The 27,101-nt window shown below is 46.1% G+C and overlaps 1 long non-coding RNA gene across 1 annotated transcript; it reads right to left on the bottom strand.

The window, feature by feature from the left end:
• Positions 1–5,529: 5,529 nt before the first annotated feature.
• Positions 5,530–27,042, bottom strand: LOC114014396 (uncharacterized). Its single transcript, XR_003557857.2, has 4 exons — positions 26,582–27,042; positions 25,340–25,607; positions 19,021–22,725; positions 5,530–15,277 (listed from the first exon to the last, which is right to left on the bottom strand). It is a non-coding gene; the product is annotated as an uncharacterized LOC114014396 (long non-coding RNA).
• Between the last annotated feature and the right edge of the window lie 59 nt (positions 27,043–27,101).

The following is a 27,101-nucleotide window of genomic DNA, read 5'->3' as shown; positions in this document are numbered from 1 at the left end:
CGGAAGTAGCGATACACCACTGGCAGCCAAATTCCTCTGGGTACAACCCTAACACTAATGCAGGCTAATGAAGGGCCATGGCCTATATTCCTGTTCTGAGCCTGCAAGCTCCCCTTTGCTCAGCAGCACATGCTGCAGTTTACTTGTGTGTTGCACACTTCCTCCTTGTCCCAGGCTTTGCAATTCTGCACCAAGCTGTCAGTGAATTAAAAATCCAGGCTCTGAGGGTCCAGGAGTTAGGCTGGGGGGATGCTGCTCCCCCTGGCATCATGGATGGTGGTGAACCCTCAGCGGATACCTGAGGTGGCCCTTCCTTTTCTTTGCCTGGCAGTGATGTTGACCAGGACAGATCGTTCACAGGGGGCTTCCATCCCTAAATGCAACATCTGGTGCCATTTGAGACAGGTAAGGATCTGAGACAACCACACAGAGATGCTAGAAGGGCTTGCTGAAGCTCATCGTCTTTCCACAAAAGTAGCTGGAGGTCAGGGAAAATAGCCTGGAGCTTCTGACTTAGCACCACTGTTAGACATCTCGTGTGGCTTTCCATGCTTCAGCAGCCACCCTGTGGGCCATGACTGGTGACTGCTGCCTGGTGCTTCAGTGGGTGTGGGTGGGTGGCACTGCGTTGTGGGCACACTGAAGACTGGATACTGGAGTCTTCAATGGGAAGACTGGAACATTTTGATGCAAATGATTCTCCACTGAAGAGCTCCAGAAAAGCCTCTGGTGAGGTCTGACCCTACCTAGCAGGAGTGAAGAACCATCAGGGTTTCTATTAGAGCCTCCCTCTGGTCCTTTTACCTTCAGGGCTGCTGTGGAGCCCAGGGATCCCCTAGCACAGCCCTGCCATGCCAAGTCCCAAGGACAGTCCATGGGTTTGCAGGCTGGCTTCTTCCCTGAGCACCGGGACGCTTGCGAACCATGCAGCCCCTTGGGTAAGGCTCCCAGCCAGCCTTCACTCTGCCACCCCACAGCTCGGTCAGGCAGGTGACAACAGAGCTGGGACTCCTTGTTCTTCCAGCAGCCTGGATAGACACCACCAGCAGCTAGGCATCTCCAAGAGTCTTGATGTTGGCAAGATGAAATATTGTTCATCTCTAAATGATATTTGAATTTGGAGATTTAGATCTTGATCTGGGGCCTGAAAATATCCTGAACATAGATTCATCTTTATGAAACAGAAATTCATTCTCCCAGCCAGCTCCAGTTGTCAGGACTCACTCCTTCTCGAAATGAGGCCGTCTATCATGGAGACAGGCACCTAACTGCAACCCAGATTTGAAACTGTTGGCTTGGAGGTTTGTAACTAAAATCCCAGCAACATCCCAACTGTTCTCAGGCTCACACTGAGGGGCCGCATCTGCTTGAAGTAAAAAATCTGAATTTACATGAGTCACACATCGACTCATTCTGTGTAAAGACACTGTAAAAGCAATGGCAAAAAAAAAAAAAAAAGCTGTCTGTGCCAGCAATGCCATGTTTACGTTAAAGCCTGTCAAATACAGCCCTAAAACCACTACATAAATAGGTGGAAATATTGAATGTGCTGCCACATCATAAAATTGAAAGTGTTAAACTATTACAGATGGCTAATATGCATTATCTTCCTCATTTGTGAAAGTGAGGCCTCCTCTTCATCAAGCAGAGGCATTGTCCTCCCGACAGCCACAGCTCCTGCAGGAGAAAGGGACTGTCAGACGCAAGCCTGCTCTGCAGCTGCAGCCGTCCTCTCCCCACACGGCCCTGCTGCTCCACTCTCCTACTTGCCAGCTTGGTGCTAAAACAGAATCTGCAAACTGTAAAAAATTGGTGTAACTATATATCAGGGCCCGAAACTAATTTGGTTCGCAGTCTTAAGTATGTTGGCATTTCAGAGCCCTCATGATTTTTGTCATGTAACTCTTTTTAAGAGTGAAGAATTGCTATTCACCCCTTGCTTTACAAATTGGAAACTGAGCTAGGCACAGCGTTAGTGATTTCCCCAAATCACAGAGGCATGTTTCTTCCTTTTCTATGGTATTATTTTTTTTAACATGCTACAAGTCTTTCCAGCTACTTTGAATTCACACAAGAGATGGGACCAATATTTTAATATGAGCATATCAGTGTCTCGGTGACCTTCCCCAGCACCTGGTGAATGAACACCAAGTTCTGGAGCCTGGGCTAAAAGAGTGTGAAATACACTGCTGTTTCTACCTGCTTTAAAGTCTCTTGCATGCATGATCGGTGTGTTCTGCTCACATGCTCAGACTTGACTCCACCGCCAGGTATCAAGTCAGGAAAGATTTTTCTTGCAATCAGTTTGGCAGAAACTGTTCGATTTTTTTTCTCTGTTTTTTGCCTTACATTATAGAAATGATGCTGCACTGTCTGTTTCTTCAGACAATCTTGATTCATGTTTGTGACCATCCTGAATGCTGCCATAGGGCTCATTTTCCCAGCTGATGGCTGCGATTACCTCTCTTGGATTCTCCCACTAGAGGGGCTGCCTCACTCCCTTTCATCGGGGTTCCAAACATTCACTGCTCATCTCCTCAGCCTGTAAATCCCCATCCTTCCCACCACTGCCATTCAACAGATGGATATTGATATCCGTCTCCGATTGATCCAGGGAGGTCACTGCTGTCATCAGTTTAATGAATTTCCAAGTGAGTGTCTTCATCTTTTCTCCCACATAGGCACGTCTGGGACAGTGAAGAGTAAATCCCTATCAGTGTCTCAAGACTGGCTCATTTTTCCCTCCCAGATCCCTGCTTTAACCTCTCTTTTGCTGTCATGGCTGGAAAAAGCACTCAACAGAGGTTAGACTGCTGCTGCGCTGACATTACTGCCTCACACCACCCAAATGTTTTCATGGCATGCTTTCCTCTCTGTACATCTTGGTCTAGCGTCATGTTGTAGGCTCTCTGGGGGTCTTCTGATCCTGGTGGGTGACTGAGGTTGTTGGTAACTTGCAGTGGGCTGCTCCCCACCTGCAGGTCTCAGACTTGAGGGGCAGAACCACCCCACAGACAGCAGGCAGACAGTGAGAGACAGGAGGATGCCCAGAGCCCAGAGGCTCCCTGGCCCTGTGCCTCACCCCTATCCTGCTGCCTGCTCTCAGAAACCTCTCTAATCTCCTGCCAAGCCTTCCTTGTCCGTTTTCCTGACACCCCCCTCACTTTGTGGACCACATGGCCTTGACCACTTTGTTCTGCCCACGGGTTCTCAGCACGTCTCTGGCACAACTCTGCACCCAGCACAACCTGCCCTTGTAAGCACCTAGAAAAGCCCTGGGTGGGCACACAGCTGCATGGGCAACACTGTAGAAGCAAAACACTCTTTCCAAAACTGAGACCTGAAACCAAATTTGAGAAGCAGGCTTGAAAAATTAAATTGGCAGTTTAACCATTTGTATTTATTTATGATTTTATTGCATTTCTCACCATGGGCAGAAGAACTGGATGATTTTTTCTGCTCACCTGCCTATATTCTGCTTAAGATTCTGTTCCATTTTCTTGATGTAGTCTAAGCTACAGTATGTCCTTTTTTTCAGAACATCATCTCTTTCCCTCTGCAAAATCTTATCTGGGTAGATTTCAAGAAGCTGCTATGTTGTCTGGGATTTATAGATGTGTGATAAACCCACTTAACCAAACAAAAAGGATACTCCATACATGTACAGTCACATACAGTCACACTGACTCTCTCATCGGTGGCTATTTTGCATCCTCGGTTCCTGCATCCCCATGATAACATGCACCCTACTGCTGTATAAAATGCACACCAGGCAGCCAATGCCTTCTGGAAAGTCTTGGACTTGTACATGGGCTGTTGTTCTATTCATGAACGTATGTCTGATGCTTCCCAGAAACTGCAGTTAAGGACACGTGCTGACATTGCCAGGGTAGTCCCTAAAGGCAAACACAATAGTCCATATGGTAAATTCTCCTGTTGCACCTTACTTTCATAAGTTTAGTGAATTTTGTGATGCACAGATTGGCTGACACATGAATTTCACATCTGAGAAAGAGGGAAGATACTGCACACAGGACAGATGACCTTTAATGTATATTTCAGAGTTTTTCCTCTGCATTTCCTGTGTAATGGAAAAGTTTTAATTATTTAATCTGTTTACAGTTTTCCAATAAGACCACTAGCAAAGGCAAAATCAGTGAAGCTATGAAAATCAACATTAAGCGCTAAAATCTGTTTCTGTCAGCTGGCAGGAAGCAAGAAACCCAGTTCTTGATGACTGCCTAATCTTTGACAAGCAGCGTGAGGATGAATCAACCTTTGCATGCCTCACTATTCAAATGTATCCCTGCAAAGTCAACACATGGATAAAAGAGGGAAAAGTCTCATCGCGTTCAAGCACCCACAAGGTGGTGCCATGCAATAATTTTAAGAGGAAACACTCCACCAAGGTGTTAGAGATCGAGATCCAGCTCCCCTTACGAATTACCACCTATTGCAGTAGCAACTTGTTTTTCTAAATCGCAAGCCAAACACCACCCCAACAACAACTTGCAGTCAATCAGTCCAAAGGATTGTATCAAGGATTTCTGGCTGCTGCCTCGGGTCCCCTCCAACCTCTTCCCTGTTGCAGGGTTGTGTTCCACCTCCGTGAGCAGCCCTAGGGACTTTCCTCCACATGAGATGGCTCTGGAGCATAATAAATCTCACATCAAGACTGCTTCCCTATCAGCACACCTCTGCGTTAAATAAAGATCACCTTTAACCTCGTGGCCCCCAAACATGCAGCTTAGTTTGCTTTGGATAGGCTAATAGGCACGGGAAAAGTCCCTAGCAAGGGTAACTGTCAGCCCTGTGGTAATTCCACTTCCCATACAGCTGCTTGTCCTTTCTGCATCATCATCTCTTGCTCACAGGACAAACACTGTCCTCCATTAGTGACAGACTCAGGGTAACCGAGTCAACAGAGTGAAGAGTAGGAACCCCTCATTTCAGTATTAGCAGGACATCGCCAGCTATACACCACATCAGTTTTCCCACTCACATGGAGATGACCAGCTTAATTCTAGCAGGTCTTGGGTGAACAGGAGATTTTTGAGGACTCCGGAGCTTCCTGCCTGTGTCAGCTTCAGATAGGTGGCTTAGAAGTGTACCTCTCCCTCAGACCCAGCCTGAATCCCTTGCTCTAGCAAAGATCCCCTTGAGATCAGGGTGAGCTTTTGTAGGGTTCAGCTGGTTGTTCCTAACCTGCAGGTTATCTCCACCCCTTCAGGCCCCATTCTTTGCTGAATGTCAAACTGTCTGCAAGACCGGTAACTTCTAAATCATGTAAACAACGTATGTTGACCAGACATTAAAACTGAGGATGCATACTGACTGTCCGCATAAACACAACCACCAGATTAACAGAGCAAGAAGTCTTTCACAAAGAATTACATCTCTTTTTGCAGCTCTTTAACAGCTTAAGTTGCTTTCTTCCCCAGTCAAACTCATCGCAGCACTAGTCACAATTCTAATGAAATTCAGATGATAATCCAGCTGAGAGTCTTGATAGCACCCCTGCCTGTGGCTGTTCTTGGCTCTGTGGCCTGGAGGAATGCAGAGGAAAATTGTATTAGCCTGTCTTCCAAAGGCAAGGAATTAAAACTTGTGAACATTGCTATCTAAAATGTGTCAGTGAATCATATGTTTACCGTTAAGCAACTGCCAGAACAACACAGGTAAATGAGCAGGGAAATGGTTGTTTATAGCCTCAGCTACTCCTGTTTACTGGTGGAGTGCCATAAAGACAAAGGAGAATAAAATGGAAGATGGGAAAGAGTCCCTAAAGCTGACACTCAAATGAAGTGTGGGGAGTCACATACCACAGGGAAACGTATTCTTGTCCTCTCTTTTGTTATCACTTCTATAAAGAACCATAAAATCATGAAGAGCAGGGTGACGATAAATACCATACAAGCGTTTATTGCACTTTCTTGTAGGAGAACAAGAAATGAAACTAGCAATTAGCAACCTCTCCACAAGCAGGAGGATGTGGCTCTTCATACATGGCAAGAAATCTGTAAAATGCCTTGCCAGAGGAGACTGTAGATGCAAATCTTTACAGAGGCACAAAAAGGTACTGGAAAGCTTCGTGGAGGGAAAGAACCCATGAGGGGCTTTTGACAGCAGCTCCTCACTCAGAAAGCCTGTAAGCTGCTGGGTAGGAGGAAGGCAGGCAGCACAGAAAGACATTATTTATTCTGGACCGCTTGGTGGTGGTGAGGCCACACCTGGGCTGCTGTGTCCAGCCTTGGATCCCCTTCCCAGGTCAAGGGGGATGTGGGGAAACCGGCCGGGCCCAGTGGGGGCTGCCCGTGTGTGCAGGGGCCCACAGGACATGCCCCTGCGGGGAGGTGGAGGGAGCTGGGCTTGCTTAGGCCGGGGAGGGGTGCCTGGGAGGTGGGCTAGTCGTGGCCTGCCACCCCCACTGGGGAGATACAGAGGCGGCAGAGACAAAAAGTTCTCAGCCGTAGCGGGCAATACAATAGGTGGTGGTGACAGTTCGCTGTTTGGGGGGCCCAGGCTGGGCTTTAGGGAAAATTTTTTTCACCAGGAGACCTGCAGAGGGGACTTCCAGCCAACATTTCCATGATTCTGTATCAGTTTCAAACCTGAATACTTGCATTCTGCAGACCCCCAGGAAGTGGTGGGGACTTTGAGACAAAACCTAGAGAGAGCAAATATATCTAATAGGGTAGCTGGGGGCATGTCCTTCTTATTATCCCCTGTTTTGTACTGACACCGTTACGGGTTTTCAGTGAGACAGTCTGTTATTTATGCACCTCATTAAAAGGACCGTTCTCAGTGTCACTGGGATGACACTGTTCTTTATTTGTATTTTAACAGAAGCGATGCAGTCACATCATGTTCCAGTAAATAGGCCCTGACCTCCAACAGTAGCTGCGTGCGACATAGATGAGGACCTGCTGGGAAGCCGGGTGCCTGTTGTCTCAGCCTCCCCTGGCCAGGCATTCACAGGCTATTTTGAGCCCTGGTCCACTTCCAGTTCAGCATGAATGAACTTGTCAAGCCACGGCCCTAAAGCAGCTCACTATTCCCAGCATTAACATTATGTTCATAAAATACAGGGGTACCAATCGGAGTGCCTAACTCTCACGCTAGCTGAGACAGAGAGCAAAATGGCCAACACGTTCCCAAAGCCTCCAAGGCAGGAGAAATGAGCACGGGCTGGCTGGGGGATAAAAGCAGAAGCTACCAGACAAGCGAACATGAGAGCAGCACGTCAGCCTACGGGCTGCCAACTTTTTTTAAGCGTTTGGGCTTCCTGAGAAGTATTTCAACATAGAACAGCAAGTGAGATCCAGGGTTATGCTGGGGGAGCTCCTTCCAGCCACAGGGCGCATCATGAGACTCTGTTTGCTGAGGGAAGTATAACAAGTGAGGGAAAAAGGGCAAAACAGCATGATATGAAGAGTTTGGTAAGGAACGCACGTAAGGACAAAGATATACAGTGGAAAGAGAAGGCCATTTTTGTTTGATAAAAAAGGGAACAGCAAAGGAGATATGTACAGAAGGAATAACACCACCCTCCCCATGACCTTGCTGTGGGTGAATAATTTCTCCCAAGCCTGTAGGGAGTTGCCCCTCACATTTTGTAGAACATTTCTGTGGTTTAACCATCCTTCAGACTCACTGATAGGACTAAATAGAGCTCATCTGTAACTTCTTGGTGATGATTTTGTGGACTCCTGCTCATCAGCAAAAAAGAAGATATCATACGTTCCCTTTACTGTCTGTTAGGATGGGACCTATTTCTGTCCAAAGCGTCTCAACCAATTTCAGATAACAGTGTCCTGGAGATTAAATGCTTCATAACCCTGGAACATCCCAGACCTTTCCTTATGTACCTTCCTCAGCCTGACTGAGTGAGATGTTAGAATATGGGCAAGGCAGGGAGCTTTTCAGAGGAAAATATTCATGGGAAAATATAGGGAAAATGGGGAATCTCCCTGCTTCTTCTGCTGTGACTGGTGCAGAACAGCTTTTGGCATATTTGATAGGAAGTTTTTTCTCCACCCAGGTTTTATATTACCTAGTATTTGTATTGTTTGAGATTACCCTACATTTCTCTGACATCCTGTAGCAAGGGAGTTTCCTGGGTGTTATGCTTTATTTGGATTCATCTCAGGAGGACAGATGAGCTCAAGTTAAAGAGCCTGCACCCATAATTTGAAGATATGATGATTTTGGACCTGAGGTTCCTCTGGCCAAGCAGCCCTGCTCTAGATCAAATGTTAGGTTTCCTTAATGTCCTGTGATGCTAGGATCTGAGGGCTTTGAGCCTGCTTCTACATTAATGTGTCATTCCTTTTTATTGCAGCTTTCTTGTGCTAGTGCAGAAACTTTAATGGAGGAGCCACAGGCTACCACTTGCAGCCACAGTCCTGCTGTTTAAGGAGCAATCAATCAGAGAGCAGAGGAACATCACAGCTCATATTCTGGACAGGCAGGCTCTTCAAAATGTTTTCCAAGAAAATTATCTGCACAGAGTTCTGTACAAATCTAATTCCACCCCATTAACCAATAGCTTATAACCAGCCCAGAAAAAAATCAGGTATAATAGCCCTATGACAAATGTGCTAGCACTTAGCCAATTCATTTCTCTACCTACTAAATGAATGCTTTAAACCCAAGAGCCTCACCCCTTTAACCTCCCTGGTTAATGTTTCCAGATGACATGCCAAACGTATCCATTTTATAAAGCCACATTAAAATTAGAGATGGGAAAAGTCTGGTGGGTCATCTTGGTTAAGCAGGATTGTTCCATAAAGAATAATACTGAAATTGTATTAACAAAGCTTCAAGAGCTTTTTGACATGAAAAGGACCGATGCTCATTTTTCATTTTGCTCTAACCAACTTGCTTCTTACCTGCATCTCTGCTCAGAGCCCCGGTTTTGTATTGGGTACCACTGTACATACATAGAAGAGAAAGGTGGGCCGTGTGCCAGCAACCCTGCCCGATAAGACAACAGAGGTGCTACCTCACAGATCAGCCATGCTCGAAGTAGTGGGTCAGAGCTGAGTGACATGCTTGGCAGCGTGTGTAGCGCGCAACATCGGTCTAATGCTCACAGAGTTTTCCCCAGAACTTATGACAGAAGAATTTTAGGAAGGAATTTATAGGATGACCTTGAAGGTGATGTCATGGTGTTTTAAATGGAGAGGCTCCTTTGCTGCACGGTACAGAGTATGAAGAACATCTAGTCAATGTGACTGTTGTCCTTTGTGAAATGAAGACATCTGGACTGCATAAAAAGAGGCCACAAAAGGCCTTAGAGGCAATAGTAAAAAATTTGGGTTTGGTGTTGCTGACAGAGGAGTTTGCAAAGTAGTGGCAGGGGGTGGGGGTGGTGCCGGAGTGATGTGGTCACCCCTTTTGTCCTCTTCAGTGCTCTGCATCCTACCCAACTGAGTCACGCTCTCTCTGTCAAATATGCCTCAGCAGGCTGTTCTTTTGAGTAGCCTCTTAGATGGGTTCTGATGTTCCCACTCAAACTATGAAGGTTTTACCTTATTCCAAATCAAACAAACTCACCGGACATAAGAATTGCTGTTGCTGTGTCAAACCATACAGCCTACTATCCTGTCCCAAACAGTGCCAAAAAGCCCCCAGATGCCAGGGGAGGGTTTAAAAGAACAAGCTGGTGTATGCACACCCTCTCTGAACTTGTTTCCATCACTGCTTACAGCAACAGAAAGGACCAAAGACACTCAGGGATGAAGAGGGTAGATCAGTCACCCTGCTGTGGCTATGCAAAAACCCAGGGGTGTTGCAAGGAGCCTGCAAGCGGGTTTCTCTCAACCTGTCCCACACTGTAGCCTCTCTGCTCCTTAGCTTTTCATCAGCATGTCAGAAGTCTGTGAAAAGCTGGAATCAGGAGTGATCCCCATCCTGAACGTATAAGGGAAGTGGGATATTCAAAACCATTGAGGCTGTCAGATTTACAACCTAGGAAAGTCACTTGGAAATAGGAGAGCAGCTCCTGAGACCCTGGGCAGTTTTAATCAAAGTCAGAGGCTGGGCACACTTAAGGGAGAATTGCAAATCAGAGGGTGAGAATGGAATACTCCTTAAAAAGAAAATGTATCACAAATATTAGGTTCGCCTAGGAAGACTGTAGAATCTTTTCCATTTAGGTTATTTGAAATATGTTTAGGATGATCTGAAGTACTTGTTCCTGCCTCAGCCTAGGAAGTGGAGGTTGGTGATGCCCTGAGCTGCCTTCTGACCCTTCATTATCTGAGTCTCTGGTATCAAATACTAATTTTTTGTGTCAACCAGATGTCATTGAGAAAATGAACTTGATTTTTTTTTTTTTCCCCTGGAGTCCTTAATACCCTGTGGCAGCTGATGCCACCAAAACATTTTTATTGCACTCTGCTGTGGGGATTCATGGTCAACCGTTTTGAGTGCACGCTGCCCTCACTAAACTTAGATGGACAAATGTTTACCTGCAGCACAGCACAGGCAACGTAGCTGCAGGCTCCTCTTTATTTATAGCTCACTAGCACAGGCAAGCTGCAGTCTGCCTAGCTTTGGTCACCTGCTCCTATCTGAGGTTAACGCACGAGTAAGCAGTAACTTCCTAAAGGCTAAACTGTATTTGCAGAAAAGATCGCTTTATCCCAGTCACTGCTACAGACAGATATAAAGTAATCCCTCCAGACATCTGAAGGCTAAGCCTGCTTATCTGACGGTGTGAGGTCAGACAAACTGATAGGGGTATGTGTTTATGATAGCAATTGCAATTGCTTTGCAAATAGACGTCCCTCAAAGGGTTTCTTCAAAATACTGACAAGTCAAAATACAGATCCTTGAGAAAATTAGGGTTTTAATAATATATCATCTCTGATCAGGATGCTTTTAATCACCCAAACACAAAATAGCTGTAAGATATTTTCTTAGAGAGCTCAAGCTTATCAGATGTCATCTTGCAGGGTTAAGTTGATTAGTGCAATGGTTAGGAAGGAAACTCTCCCCACCAGGCACGGTTAGTACCCGCTGGTAGCCCAGGTCTTACCCAGCCTCCGTGGCTGGGCACAAGCTGTGGTGGACCCAGAGCGAAGCGTGGGCTGACAGGTGCTCACGTCCAGTCAGCTGCTGCCTTTCTCAATTAAAGAGCTGGGTGATCCCTGCCTTCCCCTGCATCAGGCCACCCAGCTCTCTGTGGAGGGAAGTACCCACAATCTGTCCCAGCATCAAATGTGGCTGACCTTGGCCAGTGGGTTCCAGATTTGCTGGGGAACAACCAAAGGGGAAACAGATGGACAAACAGCATGAGAGTATAAGCTTCGTTTCCTTAGAAAACCAGGCTAAACTGTCCTTCTTGGCTCAGAATAGCAAATGCAGACAGCCATGCTTGCTACAGCCTCAGGTCTCTTTTGGCTTCAAAACCATGAAAGCCCTATGAATTATTGCCATACCTGCCACTCCTGGCTATGGCAACTGAACTGCTCTTCTCCACAAATTCTGGTTGCATTGTCCAGAACTCTGCTCCAGGGCATATCTTATCATGTGGTTGACCTCCTCCTCTCCTCCTTCCCCACCATCCTCACCTGACTCCAGCCCTGAAGATCGCAGCCACTCTGCTTCTCCATCACAGAGAGGGATCGCCTCTGAGATAAAGCAACTCAGTCATAGCTGGAATATAACTGTGCATTATGTTGTAGCCAAGCACTGCACACACGTAACAAGCACCACAGTTTTTTTGCAATAATAAATATTGATAATGTATGTAATATAATAATTAATTATGCAATAAAAATTCATCACAATATGACAGAATCACAGAAGATCTTGAGTTGGAAGGGACCCATAAGAATCACCGAGTCCAGCTTTCTCGGAGGAGAGTCCTAGCAGGACTGGCTAACACCAAAGCAAAGATTAGCACACTCCCTGCCATCCTCAGGCTTGGGGGCTTTGGGCTACAGCTGCCAGTTTGTATTGGGACAGGACCGAGGAGATCCAGTTTGTACTGGGACAGGGCCTAGTCCATACTGGGATGGGACCTATCAAAGTGCAGTAAACTCAACAGCCTTAATGGTTAATATCACAAGCAGGAAAATACAATTTTTCAGAAAGAAGAAACTCTGAACACTAACATCTTTAATATTTAAATGGAAGGCCTTTACAAACTTGCATCATCCTAGTCTCTTCCATTCAAGTGCTCTGTGCTTTTCCCAATAGAATCACGTGGTGACATTATAAACATGGGATCAAAATGCAGGTTTCTCCCAGGTAAAAGGTGTCAGTGAACCAGCCAGTGACCTCTCTGCTGGAGAAAACTGGAACTGCTTAGATGCCAGCCACAGGCACCAAGAGAACAGAGCTACAAGCTGCCCAAGAGCTCAAACACGATACCAGATTTCTGAATGAGAACAACTCCCATGAGCAGTTTCATGAAAGAGATAGTGAGTAATGTATCTGGGACCAGTACAGCATCGAGACATGGAAAATTATGGCTTTTAAGTAACCAGTCAGCCACCTTGCACCTGCATTATCTTGTCCAATTGTTTCTGATTTTCCACAACCATGATACTGGTTTTGCTTCATGAGCAATATAGTGGCAGGACTCTGCAGAACTGGTTGTATATATTCCTGCAACAATTTCTCCAGCAAAATCAGCCACAAAATGTCATAAAGAGAGGAATCTAGTATCTCATTGACCTGAAGTAGCCTGGGCTTCCCTATGGGCATTAGCTCCTACCAGCCCCTAAACCATGCAAATTCACCAATAGCATCTGGCCTTTAGAGCAGAGCAGCAGGCTGGTCAGTAAGACAAGGGGTGTAGGTAGAGAAATGTCCCAGGTTCACAGCAGCTTATAAGGTGAAGTGGATTCAGTAAGAGAGGAAAAGGGAGAGGAGTCTATCCGTAGGTGGCAGACACTGGAAGAGAGAGGCAGCCAAGTTAGGCAGGGAGCACATTTTGGAGCAGGTTGATGGGCCTCCCTTTCAAAAAAACTAGGCTCAGGCCTAAGAGTTACAGATTGCTGCACAATTTGTGCCACACCAAGGAATGCAGGTTTTAAGAGGGTCCTTCAAAACAGGTGCTTCCCTGGCTCCCTGGAAGCAGTATTCTGGCTGCCAGGTCCCTGCAGCAACTAATACATGCACTTGGCCTGGGGTCTCCCAGTTCTCCCTGTCCCCAGCAGAGCTGCCTTCCAGTCTTGGGCAGAGCCAGTTTCAGTGGGCTGAGCGGAGGCAGAGGAACCAGTGTGAAGCTGTGATGGCTCATCCTCATCAGAACAGACAGGAGCAGTCCTGTGACCAGCTGAAGGGATAAGGCAACTTGGTTCATTATTTCTCTTCTGTGTGCATGTGGAAGCAATGCAAACCCTGGCATAACCCTGGACTATGCTATTCATCATAAGTCACTTGATGGTGGGATGTGGCAACCAGCCTTCTTACAGCCACCGTCGTTTCATCTTCCCTGTAAACATCTGCAAATTATCCTCCTTCAAATCCTGCCTTTAAACTTCTCTTTGCTGGGATGCCAACAAGAACTGTGGCTCACCCCATAGCCTCTGATGTGATCTGCCCTTATCTCATTCTCCTATTTTTTAATTCCTTTTGCTTCCCTCTCTGAAATAAAGGATCCTAGATCTCAGTATGATTATTGAATGCTGTTTACTCCCAATCTGTGTTGTTTTCATTTCCATGCCTGCAAATACAAGCTACTGTTGGAGCCCAGTCTGAAAGAAAATATCCCAGCATGTGATCGGCAACTGCAGCATGCTCAGCTCTTGTTTCTAAATCCTGTTTCCCAGCAATTCTTCAGGGAATCAATTCACACTGATTAAATGTGCCAGTATATTTCATTGTATGTGGAGGATCTGCAGATCATCCTTCAGAAAAGTGGAAGCATGAAAAAGTAACTGAGTAACTAAGAGCAGTTTACTGCACGGTGCAAACTGCAATTACACTTTGAAATGGTTAAAACCGAGCTCTAGGTAAGAGATACCTCAGTGACTCCTGTACTCTTTAATCCGTTTGCAGCCAGCAGTTGATAGCATTTGGATAAACATCTGCTGAAAGTGTGAATGAGAGCCACCAAATTCATGAGTGCAAGACTTCTTTCAGGGTTTCCCAAGATTTATGATCACTCTCAGACTCCAAGGTCTGAGATTGCTGCTGACCCTGTTTCTTCAAGCCAATATTTATTTTCTCTCTCTGGAGGGTGAGTCTTGAGTTGGGAAGATTTCCATTAGTACAACTGACAAGGTTACTAAGCCCGGCTCCCTAGGCTGCCCAGCTGACGAGATGGCTCAGAGGGCCTTGGTGTAGCTCTTGAACTGGATCAAGCTGGCAGCCCCATGTTTTTGTGGCAGGCAAGCACCAGTCCTGCTCTACAGCAGCAAGGTCTGGCTGATCATGTAGGATCCATCTCACTGGCCCAATGCAAGCCACCTGGGTTTGGTATCAGGATCCTGTAACCCAACAAGCTGGATATGTTTCAGGAATTTTTCTAAGAACTCACGTTTTCACATTTTATCCAGATCCCAGGAGCCTCTCACTGCACAGAAAACCCAAACAAAACAAACAGTCCAAGAACAGACAGCTCTCTTTTTGTACCCCCAAAATGCCACTTGGCATTCTACTACCCTCTTGCCTAGAAGACAAGCACCATGTTGTCCTCACAGAGGTTTTTTTGGCCAGTGTGCCACAAGCAGGTTTGACAGGACTGGAGATTGCAGCCTTTTATTGGAAATCAAATGAAAAGCCCAGCCAAAGCCAGTAGTGACTAATCCATTCTAATAATTACTTATGGGACAGATGATGATGATTTTCAGAACCTAATATTCCCTGCAAACTGCTGTCACTGAAAACACTGCAAATTTGTCAGTGTGCCCTCCATATAGGTCCCAGATTTCTTTGCTTCTTCCCTTTCCCATTCCAAACCAGTATCACCCTGTGTTTTTCAAAAAGCATATTTTTAGCTCCTCTGAGAGGAAAAAAGGGGCTAATAGTGTGAGATTTTTCCACTGTACAGGTAACAGAAATTATAGCGTGCAGCTGGGATTGCTCCCCTCACATGGAACTGGCAATCATTCCCTACCGATATTTTCTGCCAGTTAATTAAAAAGTGCTGTCTCCCTGGAGGGCTGTCCACACAAGGCCTTTTGGCTCAAATTTTCCAGGTGGTTTAGTTCCACTTCTGGGATCATGATGGGGGCCACCGGCATGGATGCTGACTGCAGACAACGTCAATCACAAGCTTGGGCTGAGAATCATTCCCCGCTCAAAGTGATTCAGGCTAGGAGAGAAAAGGAACGGGGGAAGGTTACAACTACAATAAAAATCAGCATCTAAAGACCAAATCTGTGCCTCAGTGTCAGCACCCGGCTGAATTATTAAAGCTGAAATTATCTTCCGAGGCTGATTTTCCTTTCCTTGCTTGTGTTAGTGGATCCTGCCTAGCAACAGAGGTGACCTCTCGAGGTTGCTTCTAGCAGCGTTTGCTCGCTGTCTGCGGCTCCTTCCTATCGGAATGAGTATAGCCAGTTTCTCTCTTCTCGTCAGTATCATCCTCCAATTGCTATGTGACAGCCCTGTTTTGTGGCATTTCAAGTTATAAACACTGTCAAGGAAGATTTAAATCCCCCAGAAAACAATTCATCTTTAAATAAAAATAAGTATCTATGAATCACACATTTTAAAAATAAGCACTTATCAGAATTCACACTGTTTCGGGGTAGGAAAAGCTTCTGTTTGCCTCTAACAAAATCAGGGTAACTGTGACAGAAATGTTTGGTTTCTTTAAGGCTTTCTTCCCTCAGCTTCAAGAAAGGATAAAGCCCAGACCACTATGGTACCAGACAGTCCCAGCTGTTTTCTCTGCTTCTCTCTTCCAAATCAGGGTGGATTTAATCTAAGCTCTTAATTATAGACACCATTCTAAAAACTGTTCCCTGCTAAAATAAGGTATCAATTATGCACAGCTCCTCTGTGGTACCGGGCATGCGGTGAGTTAATCTGTTCCCTCACATCTGGCACTGGCCCCCACTGCCTTGCAAATCCCTGCCTGCAGACTACTCCCTCCTGGGAATGGATTAACCCCTTTCTCACTAGCATCTCAACTGGTTTGAAGGCTATATTCAAGTATATTCACAATCACAACCTGAAACGTTTCACTTTCAGCTTCCAGGTCCCAGTGGGGGCCTCAGAGGGCAGGGTCAAGGCTGAAAACAGGAAAGAGGTGGAAAATGCCTGTGAACGAAGCTGGGAATTGATTTCTTCTATGCCCGCCAAAGTGCAAGGTGGTGTGCAGTGCAGGTCCCAAGACTGCATTCACAGCAAGTGCAGGAGACAGGAGAAATAAACTGCACCTACTCATCACATCTTATCACATATGCTTCTTCTGTACTTTGAAGGGATGTTTATTCCCAACTTATTTGCCTGGATGTAAGCCAATCCTTTACCTCCCTTCTGCTTCAATATATGAGTTTGTATAGAAAAAAAAAAAAAGTTGAGATGGGTTTGTGCCATCACACAGAACACAAAGGGTGATTTGCTTGTAGGACCAACAGCAAAGCCTTCGAATTCTACCAGCCTTTTTCTTGCTGTAGACTCATTCGAGTGCCTTGTGGAGACCTCCTCCCCTGTTCGTCAGAGCACAGGTGGCCTCCTTTTCCCTCCCAGCCAGAGCTCAGTCTTGCTACAGCTCCAACAGTTATATGTAAAACTAACAGGAGAGTAACATCAGAAAATTATTTCCTATATTTATTTCCCTTTCCACTTGACATATACTGGTTTCTAGAAATGAAGAAAAAGACCAGTGTTCATTGGAAAGCTGAATCCTGCTCAGCTGGTAGGAAAGAATTCCTCAGTGCTGTGGGTCTCAGTTTGAGAGCTGCTGTCATGAGCCAAAAATTGATTTCTAAACCACACTGTCTCATGTTGAATATTTATAATTCTACAATGCTTTTTTAGAAAGGAGAGATCACATAGCTTAGCTCAGGCTCAAATGACTCCACAAAAAGCAAAGCAGCAGGGAATCAAGCACACCATGCTCAGCGAGGAGGCACAATCTGTAAGAAACTCTCAAAGTTTGATTGAGGCAAGAAAATCATTGTGTTATGATACTACAGTGAGATATGCATGAAAGGCCTCTTTCATAAGGTGGTCATCTGCCTTAATGTAGTGCCTCAGGCTATTTTGAAATGGTTTATATACACAGTTGTTTCAGCTCACTGTTTGCTCAGTTTGTTTACTTTAAGCAGCGGTGTCAACACAAATTTCTCTAGGTTTCAATTTCATTTACGTTTCTAAGCCTCGTCCCAGCTTTACCTAGATTCCTGTGTTCAACAGCCAACTCAGAGCTGGAGCTTGCCACTGCCTACACGCAAATGAAAGATCAGATTGCAGGTGTGGGGCAAAGAACTGAGGAATAGATAAAACAAACAAGCTGCAGTAGCAGTAATTTAATAGCTAAAACAAGGGCTAAGGAGCATTTGCCCTGAAGTGTGATGAGTCAATGTAGACAGAGCTATGCCACACAAAAAAACCCCAAACAACAAAACAACCCTCCCAGGTTACCCAGAATAAAACCCCAGGAATAATGAAGTCTTGATTAGCTTAAAATGATCATTTAGCAACCATCTCTTGTTGGTCTCAATTGTGTCTGCTGACGTTTTGCTCACAGGCGTACTCAGTGAGTCATGGCACACTACCCCCCACCCCGTCCGAGTTCCACCACGTTCATTTTTCTGGAGCTAATGACAACTATTAGTAACTGTGAGCGAGCACAGATGCAAGTATGTGGGCTGCCCGTGGACTGCTGTATGGCAATTTACCATGGCTTATGTATGCATCACTGTCCTAGAAGTTCAGGATGTAAGCAGGAACGTGATGCTTCATATGCTATCTTCAGAACCCGGGGGGTAATTAACAACCACAGAAAACTCACCTGCCTGACAAATGGTTCAACTCTGCTGTCAGTTACTTAGCAGGTGCTGAAGTGAATTTGCCAGAGAAAGCTTTTCCTGGTGTTTCAGACAGATTTTGACCTATTTATTTTTAATCCATCTCTTGGCTCTGTCATTTTGCTCTTCTGCCCCTAGTTCTGAGCTGCTCCATTTGCTTCATCAGCTGCCATTCTTTTGTGTGCAAGCATCACTGGATTTATCTTGTTTGCTTGCTATTTTGGGGGAAGGAGTACTGCACTGTTCTGTTCCTTTGGGAGCTGCCCACAAGAAGTCTTCCAAACATTTGCTCAGGACTTACACAACTTGGGAGAAGCCAGCTAGTTCCCTTTGCTCACAAGCAGTTATGCTGTCTGCACACTGTGAGGTTCTGAGTTTGCTTCTCAGCTTGAGGTAGCAAGAAAAAAAAAGCACAACAGACAAACCCCAAATCCCAGCAGTTTTGACTACCAGATTTTATCTGGTAGGGGAGGAAAAGTACAGAAGGGCTCTGAGATTACTGCCAAATTGGTACTGGGGTGTCAGGAACAGGTCAATCAAGTACCAAGTTTAAAAGCATCCCAGTCCTTGTGATGTGCTTGTTCTTGATTTAGTTTGTTCTCAACTAACATTGGATCTCCCCAAAGTGAATTAGAAACTGCCAAGCATGTGCATGATTTTTTAGGCAAAAATCTGCAAGGAATTGGAATGAGATCAGACATGTTTCTCTTGCTAACTGATGAGATTTGAACCCAAGATTCCACCAGACTGAGGTCAGTATGTTTCCATGGAGAAAGGTCCTACTAAATTATAATAGCTGAATTTTTAAAAAAACAAGAATTAGGAAATGCCAGCAGAAGTGCTGTACTGTGAGAAGTTCAAATTAACCTGTTCTTATCATCCACTTCCTCAGTTAGTGATGTCATTTTAATTCTAAAATACAGTCACGGTCCCGAGGGCACTAAAATGCATTAATTGCATGACCAGCCTCACCTGAGGCCTCCACCCACAGTCCCTGCCACAGGCTCCAGGGCTCCATTTAACCTCTGGGCCGAGCAGTTGTTTGGATCCTGCCTGAGCTGTGCTGCAGCCTTACCTTTGGGATGGACTGTGGACCTCTGCTGCATGTAGTTTTTTTCCTGGATGGGTCTCTCAGGTGCATGTTACAGTTTGTCTCTGGTCTTCTTGCTCCTGCATGGAGTCTGGACCTGGTTTGTCACATGCTGTGTCTGGGGCTGTTGGTGGACCCTGCTACCAGCGTCTGTCCCTGCTTGCTGCGTTTAGGTCTTGTGGGACTGTGCTCCATCGGTGCTTGTGTTGGGATTGCCTTTGGCTCCTGGCTTACCCGCCATTTGGCAACAGCAGGCCATTGCTGTTCCCTGGCAAATATTCTGGAGTTAAACCTGCCCTTATTTAAGTTTTTGAAAGAAGCCAGTTCCATGTGGCACCCTTCGCTGAGATATCCAGCCACCTGTGGCATTCCATCTTCACTCATGCAGAGCTGTCTATGCATATTTGCAAAAAATGAGTCCCATGAGGAATGTACCTAGTTGTAGCTTACAGCTCCTCCTTTTTATTTTAGGAACAGGTTTATATGGATCCCTTCTGTTGTCTGCTACAGGTTTCTTCGTATCTATCTACTCATCTCTCTGGGGTTTGCTTTTTGAATGCTGTTGAGTTAGTGGATGCAGGGGTGGCTGGTTTGTGTAAGTAAGCATGGGCTGGGCATTCCTGCCATCTCTCTGCACAGGGTGAATTTGGAGCCTGTTGGTGTCCTAAGCTCTACTAAACAGCAGGGTATGCTTGGACGTGCAGTGACCACATGTTCTCAGTGCTCCTCCTTCCAGACCTGCAACATTAACCTCACTAACTGGCCCACAAAGAAGCTATCTTGATAGCCTACCCAAGACCATACTGCCCGTGACAGAGCAGCTTTTCAACAGCATTGTGCCTGCAAAGGTGACATCTGACAGAGCCCAACACACAGCTCTCCTGCTGATGCTTTCCCAGGTTTGCAGACCTTACAGCAGTATTTCTTCATTAATGTTGCCTATTTAACCCTCATCTGGCCGTGCTGGTATCTTCTTCTTACTGCTACCTTCTCTTTGTCACTATATGATTAATGTATCTGAACACAACAGGAAGAAGCACAACACACCTTTTCAGGTATACTATGGTCATTCCTGTTCACAGCTTAGCATAAGGTTGAGACTGGTTTTCACGGCGTGGTTTTCAAGGGCTAAGATATAGCATTTGATTGGTTAGTTCAGTCTAATGAGTCTTTTCAAACCAGTCTAGATTTTAACAGGGCACCTGTAAAAGTATGTTTGCTTTTTGCTGGTTAGATATTCACGAAGGGATGATTGCTTCATCTAGCCTCCCACATTCCAGGCTGAGGCTGGACTATGAGCTAAGTCCCTGTTGCCTAAGTTGCTCTGAAATGAATGGGAGTGAGGCACCTACATGATGCCTTTTAAAAATCTGTCTAAACACTGTAATAATAATAATAATTAGCTGTCACATTAACAGATGCCTAGAAGCTTGACTAATAATGATGCAACAGCAGTAATGATGGAATACTCTTCCATGCTTTATTGGCAAATTACTGGGTTTTGTTTGCTTTGTTCCTGCTTTGTGCCCCCTCAGAAAGAGTGTCCAACTCTTCCGTTAAAGCCCTCCTCTTTCAGAACCTAGCCTGCTGTGCCTTCAGCCCCACGTTCTGTAGGGTGTACAGGTCCCATACCAAGTTGCCACTGCTGTAGCTCAGCTCCCTGCTGAGGTACCGTTGATGCCCTGTTGTCTGCCTGTGATGTGCTTGTTGATGCATAATCATCTGTGAAGGCCAACTCCCCCTTGCATCATGTCCTGCAAGTCTAGGAAGAAAGCTTGCTCATCTCTGCCAAATGTGAGCAATCTGTATGTGTAGTCCCAGTGAAATAATAAAACTGAATCAGGCATGTTGTGGGTTGCTTACATGCATGCTGTTCTACAGTTTTGTGGGCGCACCTGAGTTTAACACTGTAGCTCCTTACTCTTCTTGCTTCCACCCATTTCACTGGCTTATGAATGACTCGGGCTACCTTTATCAGCAAGTTCCTTGCTAGCCTAACTGGCAGCCTGTCCTGTGTAAGGCCAATCACATGTGCTGAATAATTATATTATTTGTCGGATCAGCAAGTGACCACATGAAAGCCCTCAAGCACCCCTCCCTTGGGCTCTCAGTCAAACTGGAGCCTGAACAGCACAACAATTCAAGACTTTGCACAGGGCAAGGTGCTCCAGCTAGTTTGTTTTGCCTCTCCTGTACTCCTAATTAGTATCTATGCAGCAAGGATTGCACTACTTAGCTCAGCAAAGTACTTTAAAATCTTTACGCGCATGATACTGTGTAAGTACAGTCTCATCACTTCACATTACAAGGTAAGAACTGCAAATAGCATCCAGCTTTTTGTTACTGCTGTACCCAGGAAGGAAAGAAATGCTTTCTCACATCTGTGGTGGTGTCAGTAATGCCCTGGAATAAACAATGTATCATCTCTCCTAGTTTGTCCCCAAGGCAAATACATAATTGTTTACTCAGCTGTACAGCTTATCTCAGAGTTGACAGCCTTCTCGCAGACCTCTAAAGCGTTTGCAGAAAGGGTGCTTGGCATTTTCTGTTTCATCAGATGTGGGCTTCTCTCACAAGTTTCACTTGTTGAAACACACTGTGCCTTAAGGAAGGGGGTGCCACCCATGTGCCAGGCTGCTGGACAGAAAACTGGGTTTGAAGGCTGCCTTCTCAAGGCTTCTTTATCCTGATGACTGGTTTTAAACATGGACACACACCTGCTGAGCTCTCCTCCTGGTTTTACATGCACCTTGCCTTTACAGGAGTTTTTGACTACAACCAAGTATTATTAGGTTGTCAAGATCACAAAACAAGCCTTGCCCCGCTGCCCCCCTTTTCAGTGGTATGGATGAAGGTATTTCTTGGGTAGGCTTCCACGCCCTGTTCCCTTGCATGTCTGGTCTCTCCCTTTTATGTGTGCCACTTGTTTCTTCCCCCAGGCTTTGCTTGCCTTTTGCTCTCTGCTCCCTCTGAATTGAGCATCTTTGATAAATGTCTTTGGGTATGTATCTATGTACAAAAGAGAGTAGTAAGTCTAGAGTGGGACTGACTCTTTCCCTTTAAATAGGCTTACCTCTGGCACACAAAATCCTGCCTCCTGAGCAGGGGGTGGTACAGTTAAAAGACTGATAGCAATATTGAATCAGCACCAAAACCTTCAAGGAAACAAGCTGGGAAACCCCACCCAGAGCTCTAGGAACAGCGAATGAAAAAGACTGATAATGCTACAAAGATTATTTTTTTTTCCCCTTGCACTCCTGTCTGTGAAGTGACAATTGTAATCCCCAGTTCCCTCTCTTGGTAAGTGCAATCACAAAAAGAAACAGTCACAGTAATTCCCTTGGGCCTCAGGTGTGTATATGTAATATTTCCAAGCTAGTAGACTCCTTTGATTATATCAAAAAATGGTGAACCAGTGTAGCCGTTAGTGTCCTATTCTGTATGTGCTCTGAATATCTCTGTGTGGGGCCCTTTCTAGCCCAATCTGTCTTTGTTCTCATCCAGTGCTCACAAACAATAGGGACAGCCCAGACTGTTTGATGAAGTCCACGTGCATCAGAGTAGCTGCTCTCCCCCAGAATGTTTATCTCGTCTCCTGGCAGACAGCTGTTGTGATGTTTTTCTGTGCCAAAGGAGTGGTTCCAGCTTCACCTCCTCAGCTAAGGATGAAAGCTCACTTGAAATCACTTCCTGCAAAATACAGGGGAGTTGGCAGCTGGATCATTGCTGGCCCTGTTCAGCTGGGTCAGTGCAGCACTGCCCCATTGCATCTTCCCCCCACTCACATGCATGTGCATCAGATGGAGACTTTGCCTGGAGGAAGTGGCATAATCAGATGGCTATTATCCCTGTGTTGGACACTGGATAAAATCTCCCCCAAATAAAAGATCTGAAAACTTGTAAGATCTTGCAGAGCACTGCCACTGTACAGCAATTTGTGAGACAGCAGCAAAGGAAAGCAGAAGCATGCAGCTGTCATACAGGTAGCCTGTCCTCCAAGTCTCTGATGATCCTTCTGAGCAGGACCAGGTTTCTAAGCATTTTCCAGGAAGGAGGGATGGAGTAACCCTGTCCCTTGGCAAGATAAGGGGGTTATGGGAGCCTGTTTACAGAAAGAATAATAATCAGCCTGACCCTTTACAGGAGACCACAACCTGAAATCTCTCCTCATTTCAGTAATTGTCCTCTCTTGTGGAAAACTGAAAAAAGAAGGCCTATCAATGCAACAAAACCTGCAAGATCACCATCCCATCTTTGATATGTTTGTATCACCACCCATCCTACTTAGCAACCTTGCTTTCTTTGCTAGGGAACAGCAGTGAGTCCTGCTCACTGCAATACTGATTGGCTTCAGGGTGATTTGTGTCCCTCTGCAGGCCTCCCTGAACTGTGCTGTTCACAACGATGACTCTTCGTTTCTGCAGGAGAGCGCTGCATGTTCCCTGGCATTGGGCCTGCTACTGTCTCTGTTCCTGACATCTTAATAATGGCATGTGAATTCTGAGTCCCTCTAAGTTCTTTCTTTGATATGGCTCCTGGGTGCTTTGGGTTTTACACTTAAACAACTTTTAAAATCTGGCTAACAGCTACTAGGTATGGTGACAGGGTAATGAGACCAGCTCTGCCATTACGGAGAGGGCATTGAGGGACCTCCTCATCACTGATCATCATCTTCCGATGTCAAGATTAACTGCATAAATAATTTTCCCTGGCAAAATACAGCCATCTGAAAAGGTGGCTGTAAATGGTGTTTGTGCCCATGTCAGCTTTCAGGTAAGTCAAAAGCAGTAGGTGTCAGCTTGTGAGGGAAAATGAAAGGTAATTAATTTTTTCGTGTGTCAGTAGGCTTACTTTTGAGAATGAAGCTGCAGGCTGTACCATCTCCACTGGAAAAACACAAGCTTATCAGTAGCCACTGCACTGTCAAATAACAAAAGCAGCTAGGGATGAACCCAGCCTTTGATGTGAGGCAAAGCTGAGAAGGCATAGAGGGGGTATCTAAGAGTCAAGCTGCCTCTCAGAGAGATCACAGACTGTAAGTCTGGCCCTATATTTCAGCTGCCTCCTCTCTGCTGCCAGAAATCCCAGGCATGGGAGAAACAGCAATGGAAAATGCCACTAGATTGTTGTCCCACCTCAGGCATGCCTGGTTTGGTAGGCTCAGCTTTGCCACATAGGAATCCAAAAGCATACTGGAAAATTAATAGTGGTTCCAGAGGCCAAGTAGGAGGAAAAACCACTAAGCTGTAACATTTTCTCTTTAAAGAGAGAAGGTCTGCACAAGCATCCCCCCCAGCCCTGACACTAATTCAGTGGGATGTACCCAGGTCCTGCTGAATTCCACTTAAGTTTTGTCAGAGGCTTTAATTAGATCAATATGTTAGTGTCCGAGTTTCATTGCACAATTCTTTGAGATTGTGATTAATTCCTCACTCACCTAATTTTCTCTGAAACGCTTCCGATAGTTGCTCACAGTGCTGGAAAATGGATTTAGACAGTACAAATATTAAAGGTGAGCCTCACTAAGGCTGCTGGATGCAGGCATGTTCCCTCTCTCTGGTTTGTTAAGTTCCAGATCTAACACAGCCTTTTCTGCTCAGTAGGGCTGCACAGAGGACTGGCTCTTCAAGAGTCATTTGGGCTATCGTGATATCAATCAGCTGTGGAAAAGGCCCAGGGTCTTCCCAAATACTGACTTAAGAAGTAAAGGATCAGACTGCTGACTGTACTGCATTTCTCTGTGTCAGAGGAGGATTAATTAACATTTTCAGGCTGCTTTGAAAATGAAGAATGCCATGCAGTATGATATTGCTGTTCCTGTTTTTCACCCTGTAGCTGATAGGAAGATTGTCCCTTACAAACTAATTGGAAATTGCTTTTGGTGTTTTTCAGCGGAGCTGCTGCAGCCTGCTCCTTCATTCTAATAAACGTGCCCTACTTCACCCTCCCCTGTCCCCCTTCCTCTAAGCTCCTCTGCAAGGGAAATAAAAACATCAGTCCCTGGCACCATCTGTCCAGCACAGGCTAATCCATTCTCTGCTTGTCTCATGGTCAATTTGGTTTCTTTCTGATTGGTACAGCTACCCTTCCTATTGCTCAGAATTAAATTGCATTCATAGGTTTGTGCTTTGCTTTATTTTCATGGTAAAATTATTATGACTATTGCAATGTTCAGACATACGTCCCCTTCATATGCCCAGACTGGAGAACAGCACTTAAGCAAACATACAACCACACTGTAAGGCAGGTAGCATTGCTCTACCCATTTTACAGAAGGAAAATGAGGCAGAAAGAACAGACTTACCCAGTGATGTATGCATGCCTCAGCAGCAGAGCTAAGCAGAGAGCTCACAGGTCCCTGGATAAGACCCAGTCACTGATATCAACGAAAGCACCATTGCTTCACCTCTTTTTCCTCTTGTTTTGGCCCTTTTTACAGTGATCTCTGTGGCAGCTTTGTAACGATGATTAAGATGCGGACCTTCATGTAGCTCCTGTGACGAGACTGAGCAGATCCATCGGGGCCAAAGCTCACAGTTACTTAGGGAGGCACAACAGGAGATCAGGTCAATCTGTTAACAAACAGGGCATGTTAGACCAGTTATGTCCTCCATTTGCTGGTGGTAAATGGGGCCCTAGGTGCAGTCTTTATGCGTGCCTTCCAATATTCTTAGCACTTCTGTTGTCCCCATGCAATTAACTGAGAGGTGATTGCTGTCTTGACAAGACTGCTCTGACACTTTTCGCTTCCTTTGCATGATCTAAAAAGAGGTTGATGACAGGTTCAGGATCAGGCCAGAGCTGACCATACTGAAGAGATCTGATTTTTTGGAGGTCTGCCCAAAGCAAACAGCAGTTTTCAACATATCAATGTTGACCCGTTGCTGACTGTCTAGCCTCATGCAGGCGGTTGTGTACCCCTCTGCCTAGCTATTTCTAACTGTAAAAGACAGAATCCCTGCAAGACGCAGCTGAAGAACAGCTGGGTATATAAGTATGTGCTGCCTGCCATGCATTCACAGAGATGTCCCTTTGCCTTTTGAAGTAAAATGACAGAAGAGTCCTGCTGAGCCATTCCTTCCTTCAGTTACTGCAGCTCCTCTGGTGAGACTACACAGATAAACCCAGGAATCTCCATACATGAGAAATATACTTTCTCTACCATGGGTGTGCTCTTGTTAAACAGAAATCCTTAAAATGGCAATGGCTTGCCCTGCAGAAGGAAAAAACCCACCCCTTTTCAGGTCTTTTTCATACCAACAGCTCAAAAGTATTTTTTCCATTGTATTGGCCAAGACCACTATTTATCTGCCAAGGATACAATCTGTGTGCGAGCACTGAACCATTAAAACTGGCAGGGAATTGGTAACACATAACCAATGGCCAAGAAGGGCTACAAACACTTTTTCTTCCCTGATCTTTCATCTCCATCATGGGCAATATTTTAACGTGTCACACAAAGATTTCAACTCGAGCGGCCTGGCACACTGCAGGTGCTATCAGTCATAGCTTCACTGAGGTGGAGATGCGGCTGATGGCCACCTACCTCAGTGTCCTTCCTCACCTCAAACCCTGACAGGGCTTGTGGCATGGTGAAGCCTGCTGCCAGGGCAGGCCCAGTTCCCTGGGCGAGCAGGGGCCTGGGGCGGAGGGCAGGCCCAGTTCTCTGGGCGAGCAGGGGCCTGGGGCCTGGGACGGAGGGCAGGCAAGCAGGAGCCTGGGGCGGAGGGTGGGCCCAGCGAGCAGGGGCCTGGGGCGGAAGGCAGGCGAGCAGAAGCCTGGGGCGGAGGGGGGGCCCAGCGAGCAGGGGCCTGGGGCGGACGGCAGGCCTGCAGGCGCGACTCCCTCCCCTTTGAAGGCGGGAGGCCCGGTCGGCGCGGCACACCCGGCCGGGCTCCGGCGTTCGGCTGCCGCAGCAAGAGGCGTGCGCCAGTGACAGAGCCTGCTGTCAGGGCTGCTGGGGGAAGGCGGCCCGGCCTCGCTTCCCCGGGGCCGCAGCGCCGAGGCCAAGCCGCCGCCGTCCCGCCGGGCGCGGCCCTGAGGTGACCGGGGCTGGGGCGGGCCGT

Source organism: Falco cherrug, chromosome 13 (genome assembly GCF_023634085.1).
Source record: "Falco cherrug isolate bFalChe1 chromosome 13, bFalChe1.pri, whole genome shotgun sequence".
Lineage (NCBI taxonomy): Eukaryota > Metazoa > Chordata > Aves > Falconiformes > Falconidae > Falco > Falco cherrug.
Note: the sequence above shows the minus strand (reverse complement) of the source record. Positions and strands in the feature narration are given on the sequence as shown.